We start from the raw sequence: 14,854 nt of genomic DNA, 5'->3' as shown, positions 1-14,854 counted from the left end.
AGTGAAGGAAAAATAAAATCCTTTGTGAACAAGCAAGCACTCAGAGATTTCATCACCACCAAACCTGCTCTACAAGAACTCCTGAAAGAGGCTCTACGCATATAAAGGAACAACCAGTACCAGCCACTCCAAAAACACACCAAATGGTAAAAAAGCAGCAACACAATCAAGAATCTGCATCAACTAACCAACAAAACAGCCAGGTAGCATCAAAATGACAGCATCAAATTCACACATAACAATACTATCCCTAAATGTCAATGGACTAAATGCCCCAATCAAAAGACACAGACTGGCAAATTGGATAAAAAGCCAAAACCCATCAGTGTGCTGTATCCAGGAAACCCATCTTACATGCAAGGATATACAAAGGCTCAAAATAAAGGGATGGAGGAAGATCTACCAAGCAAATGGAGAGCAAAAAAAGGCAGGAGTTGCAATTCTCGTCTCTGATAAAATAGACTTTAAAGCAACAAAGATCAAAAGAGACAAAGAAGGACATTACATCATGGTAAAAGGATCACTGCAACAAGAAGAGCTAACGATCCTAAATATATATGCACCCAATACAGGAGCACCCAGATACATAAGGCAAGTTCTTAATGACTTACAAAGAGACTTAGACTCCCACACAATAATAGTGGGAGACTTTAACACCCCATTGTCAATATTAGACAGATCAACCAGACAGAAAATCAACAAGGATATCCAGGACCTGAACACAGACCTGGAACGAGCAAACCTAATAGACATTTACAGAACTCTCCACCCCAAATCCACAGAATATACATTCTTCTCAGCACCACATCACACCTACTCTAAAATTGACCACATAATTGGCAATAAATCACTCCTCAGCAAATGCAAAAGAACAGAAATCATAACAAACAGTCTCTCAGACCACAGTGCAATCGAGTTAGAACTCAGAATGCAGAAACGAACTCAGAACCGCACAGCTTCATGGAAACTGAACAACTTGCTCTTGAATGTTGACTGGATAAACAATGAAATGAAGGCAGAAATAAAGATGTTCTTCGAAACCAATGAGAACGAAGACACAACATACCAGAATCTCTGGGACACATTTAAAGCAGTCTCTAGAGGAAAATATATAGCAATGAGTGCCCACATGAGAAGAAAGGAGAGATCGAAAATCGACACCCTATCATCAAAATTGAAAGAGCTAGAGGAGCAAGATCAAAAAAACTCAAAACCTAGCAGAAGACAGGAAATAACTAAGATCAGAGCAGAACTGAAGGAAATAGAGACACAAAAAACTCTTCAAAAAATCAATAAATCCAGGAGCTGGTTTTTTGAAAAGATCAACAAAATAGACAGACCACTAGCCAGATTAATAAAAAAGAAAAGAGAGAATAACCAAATTGATGCAATAAAAAACGATAAAGGGGATATCACCACAGATTCCACAGAAATCCAAACCATCATCAGAGATTATTACAAACAACTCTATGCACATAAACTAGTAAACCTGGAAGAAATGGATAAATTCCTGGACACCTGCAACCTCCCAAGCCTAAACCTGGAAGAAGCCAAAACCCTGAATAGACCAATAACATGGTCTGAAGTCGAGGCAGCAATAAAGAGCCTACCACCCAAAAAAAGCCCAGGTCCAGATGGGTTCACAGCTGAATTCTACCAGACATACAAGGAGGAGCTGATACCATTCCTTCTGAAACTATTCCAGACAATCCAAAAAGAGGGAATCCTTCCCAAATCATTTTACGAGACAAACATCATCCTGATACCAAAACCCGGCAGAGACTCAACAAGAAAAGAAAATTTCAGGCCAATATCCATGATGAACATAGATGCAAAAATCTTCAATAAAATACTGGCAAACCGATTGCAACAGCATATCAAAAAGCTCATCCACCATGATCAAGTAGGATTCATCCCGGGGATGCAAGGCTGGTTCAACATACGCAAGTCCATAAACATAATTCACCACATAAACAGAACCAAAGACAAAAACCACATGATTATCTCGATTGATGCAGAGAAGGCTTTTGACAAAATTCAACAACGCTTTATGCTAAAAACCCTCAACAATAAACTAGGTATTGACGGAACGTATCTCAAAACAATAAAAGCTATTTACGACAAACCAACAGCCAATATCATACTGAATGGGCAAAAACTGGAAGCATTCCCTTTGAAATCTGGCACTAGACAAGGATGCCCTCTCTCACCACTCCTATTCAATATAGTACTGGAAGTTCTAGCCAGAGCAATCAGGCAAGAAAAAGAAATAAAGGGTATCCAAATTGGAAAGGAGGAAATCAAATTGTCTCTATTTGCAGATGACATGATTGTATATCTGGAAGACCCCATCATCTCAGCCCAAAATCTCCTGAAACTGATAAACAACTTCAGCAAAGTCTCAGGATACAAAATCAACGTGCAAAAATCACAAGCATTCCTTTACACCAGTAATAGACTTCAAGAGAGCCAAATCAAGAACGAACTGCCATTCACAATTGCTACAAAGAGAATAAAGTACCTAGGAATACAACTAACAAGGAACGTAAAGGACCTCTTCAAGGAGAACTACAAGCCATTGCTCAACGAAATAAGAGAGGATACAAACAGATGGAGAAACATTCCATGTTCATGGTTAGGAAGAATCAACGTCGTGAAAATGGCCATACTGCCCAAAGTAATTTACAGATTCAATGCTATTCCCATCAAGCTACCAATGACCTTCTTCACAGAACTGGAAAAAAACACCTTAAACTTCATATGGAACCAAAAGAGAGCCCGCATAGCCAAGTCAATTCTAAGCAAAAAGAACAAAGCGGGAGGCATCACACTACCGGACTTCAAACTATACTACAAGGCTACAGTAATCAAAACAGCATGGTACTGGTACCAAAACAGAGATATAGACCAATGGAACAGAACAGAGGCCTCACAGGAAATACAACATACCCACAACCATCTGATCTTCGACAAACCTGACAAAAACAAGCAATGGGGAAAGGACTCCCTGTTTAATAAATGGTGTTGGGAAAACTGGCTAGCCATGTGCAGAAAGCAGAAACAGGACCCCTTCCTGACACCTTACACCAAAATTAACTCCAGATGGATTAAAGACTTAAACATCAGACCTAATACCATAAAAACCTTAGAAGAAAATCTAGGCAAAACCATTCAGGACATAGGTGTAGGCAAGGACTTCATGACCAAAACGCCAAAAGCAATGGCAACAAAAGCCAAAATAGACAAATGGGACCTAATCAAACTCCACAGCTTCTGCACGGCAAAAGAAACAGTCAGTAGAGTGAATCGGCAACCAACAGAATGGGAAAAAATTTTTGCAGTCTACCCATCTGACAAGGGGCTGATATCCAGAATTTACAAAGAACTAAAGCAGATCTACAAGAAAAAAACAAACAAGCCCATTCAAAAATGGGCAAAGGATATGAACAGATACTTTACAAAAGAAGACATACAGGAGGCCAACAAACATATGAAAAAATGCTCATCATCACTGGTCATCAGAGAAATGCAAATCAAAGCCACATTGAGATACCATCTCACACCAGTTAGAATGGCGATCATTAAAAAATCGGGAAACAACAGATGCTGGAGAGGATGTGGAGAAATAGGAACACTTTTACACTGTTGGTGGGAATGTAAATTAATTCAACCATTGTGGAAGACAGTGTGGCGATTCCTCAAGGACCTAAAAATAGAAATCCCATTTGACCCAGCAATCCCATTACTGGGTATATATCCAAAGGATTATAAATCATTCTACTACAAGGACACGTGCACACGAATGTTCATTGCAGCACTGTTTACAATAGCAAAGACCTGGAACCAACCCAAATGCCCAACGATGATAGACTGGATAGGGAAAATGTGGTACATATACACCATGGAATATTATGCAGCCATCAAAAACGATGAGTTCACGTCCTTTATAGGGACATGGATGAACCTGGAAACCATCATTCTCAGCAAACTGACACAAGAGCAGAAAATCAAACACCGTATATTCTCGCTCATAGGCGGGTGTTGAACAATGAGAACACATGGACACAGGGAGGGGAGCACTACACACTGGGGTCTGTTGGGGGGAAATGGGGGAGGGGCGGGGGGTGGGGAGGTGGGAAAAAAAAAAAATCCTGGAAAAAAAAAAAAAAGAAAAAACAAAATGCACATCTTAACAAAAAAAAAAAAAAAAAAAAATTATCAAGTTTCTTATGTTTATTTTTGATGTACAAAATTCATGTTGAAGATGCTATTAGTGAGCCAAAGCATGTATATCACCAGCCATAGAAGAGGGATGCTTAAGATGCCTTCACCAATGGAAAGATAATTGCAAGATGCCTCTTAATAAATCTTCTGTCAATCCATTTAAATAATCAAGGGCTAAAAACACTTCATACCAGCTCTTTGACATGTAATATTGAAGACAAAAGAAATATGCTGGCTATATGAGATATCATACAAAAACTGAGACAGATGATATATAATGCAGTCTCTTGAATGATAAATAGTATAAATAACAAATAAAAATAAGTAAACAATAATAGGAAAGATATGCATTAGATTTACTCAGTGCCCTGTACTGTTGAGTATAGTATTATATATATTTATTTACTCCAATTTTTGAGGTACAATTATTACGTAATCAATTATTAAAATGAGAAAATCGAACCACAGATATTAAGCAACTTGCTACAATTACCCAACTAGAATGTAGTGGAGCTGGGGCTTAAAACCATGCATATTACTTCTGGAAATCTTTTGAATGACTTTGCTGTACTATCTCTCTATAGAAGTAATGTCTTTAAATACATAAACATGATTTCTGATACTTATACAATTCATTTGTCCTTAGTAGTACACTGATAGTCATTGAATACTTATTTCATTATATTAGTTTCCTATTGAAGCTTGACAAATTACCAAAAGCTTAGTGGCATAACATAAAACAAAGTTATTATTTCCAGAACTCAGAAATATGAAATGGTCTCTCTGAGCTTAAATCAAGGTATTGGTAGGGCTACTTTCCTTTAAGCAGATGATATAATTTGGATGTGTGTCCCCAACCAAATCTCATATTGAAATGTAATCCCCAGTGATTTGGTGGTTTGGCTGTGTCTGCCCCCAAATCTCATCTTGAGTTGTAGCTCCCATAATTCCCATGTGTCGTGGGAGGGAGCTGTTGGGAGGTAATTGAATCTTGAGGGCAGGTCTTTGCCATGTGGTTCTTGTGATACTGAGTAAGTCTCCAGAGGTCTGATGGTTTTATGAAGGGGAGTTCCCCTACACATGCTCTCTTGCCCTCTGCCAAGACATGCCTTTGCTCCTCCTTTGCCTTCCTACATGATTGTGAGGCCTCCCAATCCATGTAGAACTGTGAGTCAATTAAACCTCTTTTCTTTATAAATTACGCAGTCTTGGGCCTGGCATGGTGGCTCACGCCTGTAATCCCAGCACTTTGGGAAGCCGAGTCAGTTGGATCATTAGTTCAGGGTTTCAAGACAAGCCTGGCCAACATGGTGAAACCCTATCTCTACTAAAAAGTAAATAAATAAGTAACCTCTTTTCTTTATAAATTACACAGTCTTGGGTATGTCTTTATTAGCAGTGGGAGAACAGACAAATATGCCTAGTGTTGGAGGTGGGACCTGGTGGGAGGTGATTGGATGATTGGATCATGGGGATGGATACATCATGAATGATTTGGTACCAACCCTCTTGGTACTGTCCTCAAGGTAGTGAGTACTCATGAGATCTCATCATTTCAAAGTATGTAGCACCACTGCCCTCACTCTCTCTTGCCCCTGCTTTGGCCAGGTGACATGCCTCTTTCCTTTTTGCCTTCTGCTATGATTATAAGTTTTCTGGGGCCTTCCCGGAAGCCTAGCAGATGCCAGCATCAGGCTTCCTGTACAGCCTGTAGAACCAGAGCCATAAGCCAATTAAACCTCTTTTGATTTTCTAAATCACACAATCTCTGGTATTTCTTGACTGCAATGTGGGAGTGAAATAATATAGCAGACTCTAGGGTGGAATCTATTTTCTTACTCTTTCCAGTTCCTAGCAGCTTTCCCCAGTCCTTGGTTTGTGGTACCTTTTTATCTTCAGAGTCAGCAATGACCAAGTTATTCTTTTTCAGGATGCCATTTCTTAACTTCTGACTTTTCTGCCTCCCTCTTTCTTATATATGGACACTTGTGTTTACTTTCGGCCTCTGGCTAATCCAAAATAATCTCTTTATTTTAAGGTCAGTTAATTAGCAACCTCAGTTTCATCTGAAATCTTTATTTCCTTTTGTCTTGTAATATAACATTTTGTAATATAACATATTCACAAGTTCAGAAAATGAGGAAATATATGTTTGTGCTACTATTCTGTTACACTCATTTTGTATTTGTCTTGTGTATTTTGTACCTATAATGAGTGTGTATGTGTGCATAATATAATCAGAATCACAATATAATGAAAATCAAATTAATTATTTATTAATTATTTATTTAATTAACTGTACCTTAAACATTTTATTAGTCTGTGACTTAAAACAGATTACCTATATTAAACACTGATGAACTGGCTCATTTTTGAAATCACCGTTTGGTTAGTAAATTGCAGCAGAGCCCTGTGAGTGCTATAATGGAGCTTCCAGCACAGTTAGAAAAGTAATAGTTGGGATGGGCATTTGAAAGTTGTCATACTTTGCAACCAGTAATGGCTTGGCCAGTCTAACCTAGGCTCTTGGGATAATAACTTTGCTATTTGAGTATTTAATTTGTTTCTATGGTTTAAAGTATAGAGTTTTCAGGAATAGAATCTGTGTAAGTCTTTCTAAAAACTGGCCACATTTTGATGACAAGTCTGTTATTATTCTGAGTCACTTGCTATATGTGCTTTGCTTTTTGTTTTTCTTTGCTTTATCTTGCTTGATAAACAGGAAAGGGACATTTAGACCATGTTCTGTGACAAAATAATATAAACCAAAAATATCTGCTTAATTTTTTTTGAAATGTTGGATTCAAAGATGACAAAAAACAGCGTTCTCTGTCTTTTTATAATTTTTGTCTAATATTTAAAAGTGGAAGAAATTGACCCTCAATATTTATTGAGGTAGTAACTCAAATCATGCTCAATCTTTTGTTCTATCTTTGAATCATACCTTAAAAATCAGATAATCTGTCCTGAAGGACAGAAGCAATGTCTGCATGCAAGCAAACACTGGATGGAAACTAATCACCCTGCCTGTATATATGACCCACATAATGATTATGTGACATGAACGGAAAAAGGGTTTAAAAGAGTTGTAAAAATGATTCTGCCAGGGCCCACAACACGAGGCACCTGAACACAGAGAGCAGTATTTCTCAACTTTTAGAAAACTTAGAACCACCTAAAGAGTATTCTGGACATACTTTTTCTAATCACTTCCTTCCTTCCATAGAAGTTTAATACCGCAGATTTATTGTATATTTGTTTATGCATGGTGGCCCTTTGGAAGGCCACAAACTAGTGTAATGTCTAAGATCCCACCTCCTAAGGAAAGAACTTTTACACTCTTGGGGGCAATATAACCCCCGCTGAGATCCATAACACAAGTGACAGTAGTGGAAGGAAGCTTAACAGGGTATTATTCAGAAGTCTTCATTCTACTAACAAGGAACCTGGGATGCAGAGAAAAATACTGATTTGCCTAAAAGGATACATATTTAATAGGCATTATGAAGAAAACAAAAGAAATGTAAGGCATAGGATATGGTGAATTTGTTTTTACATACAACTAATATTGAACAAGCTACCTTTCCCACAGAAAAATTTTTCATTCCTACTGAAGCACTGTGGGTAAGGAAGAAACCCCATGATACCTCCATGATGACTAGTGATAATGAAACTATCAGGACATTCAAGGTATTACAATTTAGTCTGATACTTTCATACAGACAGAATGCAATATTACTTGATAATTTGTAAAGTATTATATTCATGATAATATATAGTAGAAAAATAATCCTTTGGTGAATTCAGCCACAGAGATTTTAAATTCCAATAGAAGGAAAGGCTTGTTTAAAGGTCAATCATTCTAATACTCTTGGTATTTTCCTAGAGTTAGAGATTATTCAACAAAGTAAAGAGTTCACAACTGTCAGATGCTGGCATTTCGAAGGGTAAAAGACATCTTTATGAAATAGTCAGAACAAATATCTTTTCGTGCAAAACAGTGTGTTAAATACTATCTAGAAAAGAGTATTACATTTTTTCTTTTAAGTTATTTATGAAAAGTATGTCCTACATCTGAGTAATAAAAATAAATAAAAGAGAATAGTCACAACCAAAAAGTAAAACTGCCATTTGAAATTAATGTCTTCATTTTCTTGATGTAAGTGACTGCAATATATTTAGTAGAAGATTGTTGCTAAGATCAGAGCAGTAAATAATGTACTATGATTAGATTCCAATGTGTAAGAAGAGAGCAAATAGCCTTGTTTCCTAGTCATAGGGAGAGATGGTTTCTGACAGACAATTGCGTATGTTCCTAGTTGGGACACTAGACCATTAATTAAAATTAGTGAGATTCTTTTAGTCCAATAAAAGCATTCTGAATTGTTTTACTCTGCATACCTTACTTTTAATACATTCCTAAAATTATGAGGTTGCAATAATAATAAAAAATACAGGTTACAAAGTAATGCAAATCATGGATATTACTAAAAAAATAATAAAGAAGGTGACATAAAGTTGTGATAACTCAAAGCAGGTATTTAAACTATTAAAAAAATATGAATAGTTATGTACTTGCTTTTGGCCCTGAATTTGATGATGTTAACATTTATTCCCCTTGAAAATACACCTTTCTCTTTTTTTTTTTTTTTGAGATGGAGTTTTGCTCTTGTTACCCAGGCTGGAGTGCAATGGCGCAATCTTGGCTCACTGCAACCTCCGCCTCCTGAGTTCAGGCAATTCTCCTGCCTCAGCCTCCTGAGTAGCTGGGATTACAGGCACGTGCCACCATGCCCAGCTAATTTTTTGTGTTTTTAGTAGAGATGGGGTTTCACCATGTTGACCAGGCTGGTCTTGATCTCTTGACCTCGTGATCCACCCTCCTCAGCCTCCCAAAGTGCTGGGATTACAGGCTTGAGCCACCGCGCCCGGCCTCTGAAAATACACCTTTCATTCTATGCCATCCACCTGTCCTGGGTGTGTCTCAAGGCCAGTAAACCCAAGCAAACCTCTCTTCAATTTTGTTCATAGGGATTTCCTAAAATCCAGTCAGTTTTTTTAATACTAACCTTGTTCCTAACCCAATTTTGGGTTTTACTTGCTCCCTTACTTCTAACATACTTTATTGTGACTTTTGGCCTGCATTTAGCTGGCTACACTCTCAAACTTACTAATTTTGAGTTTGTTCATTTTTTGGTATCAACTAGAATATAACATCCTCATACCAGGACCAAGCAACATATTTCCTAAACTGACATCATTAGCTGGTGCTATAGTTGAGACTGTCTATAGAGATCAGATACTAATTTATTCCTTCATTTGTTATTTTATTCATTTCAAAGGCATTTATTGATCAGTTAAATGAGCAAGGAACTTTGCTAGACTTAGAGACACAGTAGGGAATAGGAATGACTGGTTCTTTACATATCTTACATTCTAGTTGAGGTGAGTGACATAAAATAAATATTTGCATAATTTAAATAATTATTCCATTATAATGTTGATAAATACCTCAAATGAGTTTAGAGAGCATTCATATTACATAACAAGAAACCTGTCCTAGCCTGGTGAGTCAAGAAGGACTTCCCTGCTTAAATGATGTTTAATCTGAGGCTCAAAAACAATAGGAGTTTACTTTTCAAAGAAAAAGGAGAAAAGTAATACAGAATGAATAAAACAGGCAAGGAATGTAAGACAGAGAGGAACCTGGCTCGTGAAAGGAAGTATGTGAAAACAGGAGTGGCATGAAGTGAGGGTGGCGGGATGTGTAAAGATATTGGTGAGGTAGGTATATGCCAGATTATCTAGCGCAATTTTAAGCATTTTAAATATTATCCTGAGAGCCTTGGGAAGGCACAAATGAATACTAAGTTGTGAAATTACAGGGTCATATTTAGACTTCATAATTATTTTTCAATAAAGAATATGGAGAATAAATTGGGTGTACGAAAGAAGCTACTAGAAAATGAATTAGATAAAAGGACACAATCAGCAGAGTGAAGGCACCCTAAAGAATGAAAAATACTTATAAACCATGTATGTAATAAGGGGTTAATATCTAGATCATATTAAGAACTCTTGAAACTGGACAACCACAATGACAAAGTCAAATTACCTAATTAAAAAATGAGCAATGGACTTGAATAGACATTTCTCCAAAGATGATATGCAAATGACCAATGAGCATATGACAAGGTGCTCAGTATCACCAAGAAATACAAATCAAAACCACAATGTGTTATTAACTGACACTGGTTAGGGTGTCTTTTATCAAATATATATGTAACAAGTTCTGGAAAGCTTGTGGAGAAATGGGAACCCTTGTGCACTTTAGTCGTGGTTCTGAAATAGTGTAATAGCTATGGAAAATAGTATGGGGGTTCTTTAAAAAATTAAAAATACAACCACCAGATTATCTGACAGTTCTACCTCTGAGCATATATCCAAAAGAATGGAAGCAGGGTCTCAATCTCAAGGACATATCTGTGTTCACACATTTAATGGCAACTCTATTCACAATAGTCAAGAAGTACAAGCATCCCAAATACTCATCCACAGATGCATGGGTAAATGTGATGCAGTAGATTATTCAGCCTTAAAAAGAAAGGAAATGCTTCACATGCTATAACAGGGATGAGCCATGGAGCACACTATGCTAAGTGAAATCAGCCAGTCAGAAAATGGCAAATACTGTATGAGTCCCCTTAGATGAGGTATCTAAAGTGGTCAAATTCATAAAAACATAAAGTAGAGTAATAGTTACCAGGAACAGTGAGGAGAGGGAAAAAAGGAATTGTTTAATGGGTATAGTTTCAGATTTACAAAATAGAAAGGATCTGGAGATTTGTTTCACAATGTAAATACATGTAACATTGTTGAACTACATAGTATCTGTATTTAAAAATTGTTAAGATGGTGAATTTTATGTGAGTATTCTTTCCATAATCAAAAATAACCAGGAGCCAATTCCTCAGTTCAAGGAAAAGATGAATGGTTGTTTGGATTATAACCGTAGTAGTGGAGCTCAATAAAAAATGAATATAAGACATTTAGAATGTAAACTTAACAGGCACATTAGAAACATATGTAGGGGAAAGGGAAAGGAAATAGTCAAAGAAGCCTCGAGAATTTTTGAATTATAAAACTGTATATGTGGTGGTGTTATACCTGAGATACATATGTAGGATTCAGTAACATACAGGCAGTAAGAAATGTCATGGGAGTGAATGAGATCATGAAGGAAGTGATGAGATCATGAAGGAAGTGAAAGGTTAATGGTGAAGAAAGAAAGCGAGATTCAAAGAAAATCGAAAGCTTAACCTGACTTTCTTAGGGTTTATAGGTCAAATTCAGCAAAAGGGGTTAACAAAAATGGCTGAGAAGATATGTTAATAGGTATACTCTAATTCAGTTAATCACAAAAAGTCACATTTACCATTAACTGCTCATTAATATTAAACAACAGATTACCATATGGAAATAATCCCTATATAAGCCAATCTTATGCTTAGCTTAGAGACTGCATATTTTCAATTGGTCTTTCCTTATTCTGATTTCCTTACTCTGATTTGTATAAAGATGTGCTGTTGTATACATTAGAAGTTACTGCATAAGAAAATGAATTACTTAAGTCAACTAATTGTACAGATTTTCCGTAAGTCAACTTACTGTGTGGATTCAACAAAATTCAGATTTTTTGTTAGCGCTATAACAAACATAGTGTCTGTTCAGGAATACTAACCCTTATGTGCCTAACTCATGAGCAACTTTCAAAATAGGGTGCTCATTTCTTACTGCCTGTACCACTTAATACCATTGAGAACACAAATTCAAAAGGGCCTGTAAGTCTTAAAACTAAATATATTACAGAATACATTGTGAACTCATGTCTATGCACTATTTCTTGTAAAGACATTAGAATGGGATGTGACCAAATATATTTCCACTGCATTGCTAATCACATTATACATGATAAAAACTATTGAACAGATAGATATTATTTATAAGTAATTTTAGGTCTGTTCATGATTTTCTTCCTTTGAAAATGAGTGTTTTAGGCATTGTAAATTACTTACGTTATTTGTTGCACCTCTCTTAAAATGATTAATATTGAGTAGTTTCCAAACATTCCAATTTGCAAACACAAATCAGTATAAACCACACACTTTTAAATATGGCTGATAAGACATTTTGGATACAAGGCAAATATCTACTTGAGTAGAATTTCTATTAAGATTTGTTTCTGTCCACATTTCATACTGGGTTCTTTGTGGAAATGAAAAACAGGATTACCATGCAATAAAATTAATAATAAAGATTTGCTTAAAATTAAGTAGAAACTAAAAGAGATCAAAATAAACTTTTTCATCGTATCATTTTGCTACTTTGAAATGTAATTTTCAATGTGTTGGTCATCAAATATTGATGTTTATTTTGGTAGAAACCATATTTTTACAATGCTGATTATGCTTTAATGTAGTTTACAAGATTCTAACAGGTATTTTGATATAATTACTAACATATCAAAAGACATAATGATATACTATTTCTACAGTAAAAAAATTTCCACTGGGAAGAAATGTAAATACATAGTGAGCTTAATACCTTTATAGACTATAAATATAGCACTGTAGAATAGTAAACACAATCTGAAAATAAAGCTTAATGTAAGAATAATATAAAAGGTTATGTAAGCATTTAAAAAACAATCTACTTTAAAAAAAAAAAATCCACCCAGTATGCCATGTAAATCATAGCAGATAATTGGAGGAAGTTCTATATAGGCACTAAAGTAGAGACACATCCCCCGACCCAAAGCTACAATGAGTACTCCAGCAGTGCCCCGAGACCTGCAGCTGCCCCTGAGTCAGAGGGCCCAGTCCACATTCAAAAAGCAAAGAAGACAAAAACTCCAGGAATATCTGTTGAGAAGAAAAACACTTTTTGCATACAACAGGAAAATGAGATGTTATCCAGTAGAGGTCAGAGAGCTGTGACATCTGAGGACCAAGTTCAAGAAAGGACTAAAGTGCTGAAACTTAAAACAGAAATGGCTGATAAAGAAAATGTGAAGAGACCTGCAGAAATAGTACAATAGTGGGGAGTAAATTTTATTCCTTTAAAACCTTCAAATGAACTAACCAATTCAACTGCAGTAATTGACACACATAAACCTAAGGATAGTAATCAAACTCTGCAGTTGTTACTAACTGAAGATAATCCCCAAAGTTAACATATGACATTAAGCCAGGCATTTCACCTTAAAAACCGTAGTAAAAAGAGACAGATAACTGCAGAAAAACAAAAGCAAGATGCTAACATGCCCAAGAAACCTGTGCTTGGATCTTACCATGACCAGATTGTTCAGTCTAAGGTTAATTCACTTAGAAAATCTCTACAAGTCAAAGATGAGAGTTGTGCAGCAACAATGAAACTTTCAAGCATTGTCCCTAAAGCCACAAAGCCTCAGCCTGTAAACACCAGCAGTGTAACAGTGAAAAGTAATAGATCCTCAAGTATGACTGCCACCACACAATCTGTGAGCACTACATCTCAGAACACACTTGTGCGACCTCCAAATAGAAGTCATCACAATAATACCCAGGACACTGTGAAACAAGGCATCAGTAGAACCTCTGCCCATGTTACAATCTGGAAAGTGCCTTGTGAGAAAGAACTGTTAGAATCAAAAACAGCTTTATCTATTGTCTAAACCAGTTCTTGTCAAGATATAGTAAGAAGTAAGACACTGTCAAGAAGCACAGCATCTGAAGTTGTGGCCAGGCCTGCTTCATCGTCTAATGACAAACTGATGGAAGAGTCAAAGCCCATTGACCAGCGAAGACATACCATAAGAAAAGCAACTGTTGATAGATCAGCTGATCCCTAAGAAACCACAGAATAGAGAAAAGCTCGTCTGAGTGAGTGGAAAGCTGGCAAAGGAAGAGTGCTAAAAAGGCCTCCGAACTCAATATTTATTTAGCTTGAGTCTGAAGGACAAAAAGAAAAACCAGTTGGATCTTTTTGGACTACCATGGTAGAAGAAGATGAACAGGATTATTTGCTGAAAAAGTAAACAACACATTTTATGAATGCCTGAACTTGATTAATGAGGGATGTCCAAAAGAAGATATACTGGTCACACTTAATGACCTGATTAAAAATATCCCAGATGACAAAAAGCTTGCTAAGTATTGGATATGTCTTGCACGTATGGAACCAATCACAAGTCCTGTTGAAAATATTATTGCAATCTGTGAGAAAGCCATTCTGTCAGGGGCTCAGCCTATAGAAGAGATGTAACACACAATTCTAAAAATGAAAAAACAAGAAAATTTAATTTGGAGAAAATACGGAGATGTGTAGATATTCTAACAATGAAGAGTCAATAAAAAGTTAATTTGGAAGAAAATACAGACAGAGAAGATGTGTGCAACCAAGGAAGAAGTCAAAGTAGTCAGCATTGAAGATACAGGTCATTGATGTAGATCCAGAAAACCTGGAAATGGAGAGTAAACATCATAGAAATGTGCTATTTCAAGATTCTGAAAAAAAGCAAGATAGCAACACAAAAGAGCCAACCCATGATGTTAAAACCCCCAATACAAAAACGAGGACAAGTTGCTTAATT

At 36.4% G+C, this 14,854-nt stretch overlaps 1 pseudogene; it reads left to right on the top strand.

Annotated features, from left to right (window-relative positions):
- Positions 1-13,046: 13,046 nt before the first annotated feature.
- On the top strand, positions 13,047-14,557 carry LOC101054071 (cytoskeleton-associated protein 2 pseudogene; annotated as a pseudogene).
- The last annotated feature ends 297 nt before the right edge of the window (positions 14,558-14,854 follow it).

The sequence above is a fragment of the Saimiri boliviensis genome, chromosome 2 (genome assembly GCF_048565385.1).
Source record: "Saimiri boliviensis isolate mSaiBol1 chromosome 2, mSaiBol1.pri, whole genome shotgun sequence".
Lineage (NCBI taxonomy): Eukaryota > Metazoa > Chordata > Mammalia > Primates > Cebidae > Saimiri > Saimiri boliviensis.
This window is presented reverse-complemented; position numbering and strand designations above follow the sequence as displayed.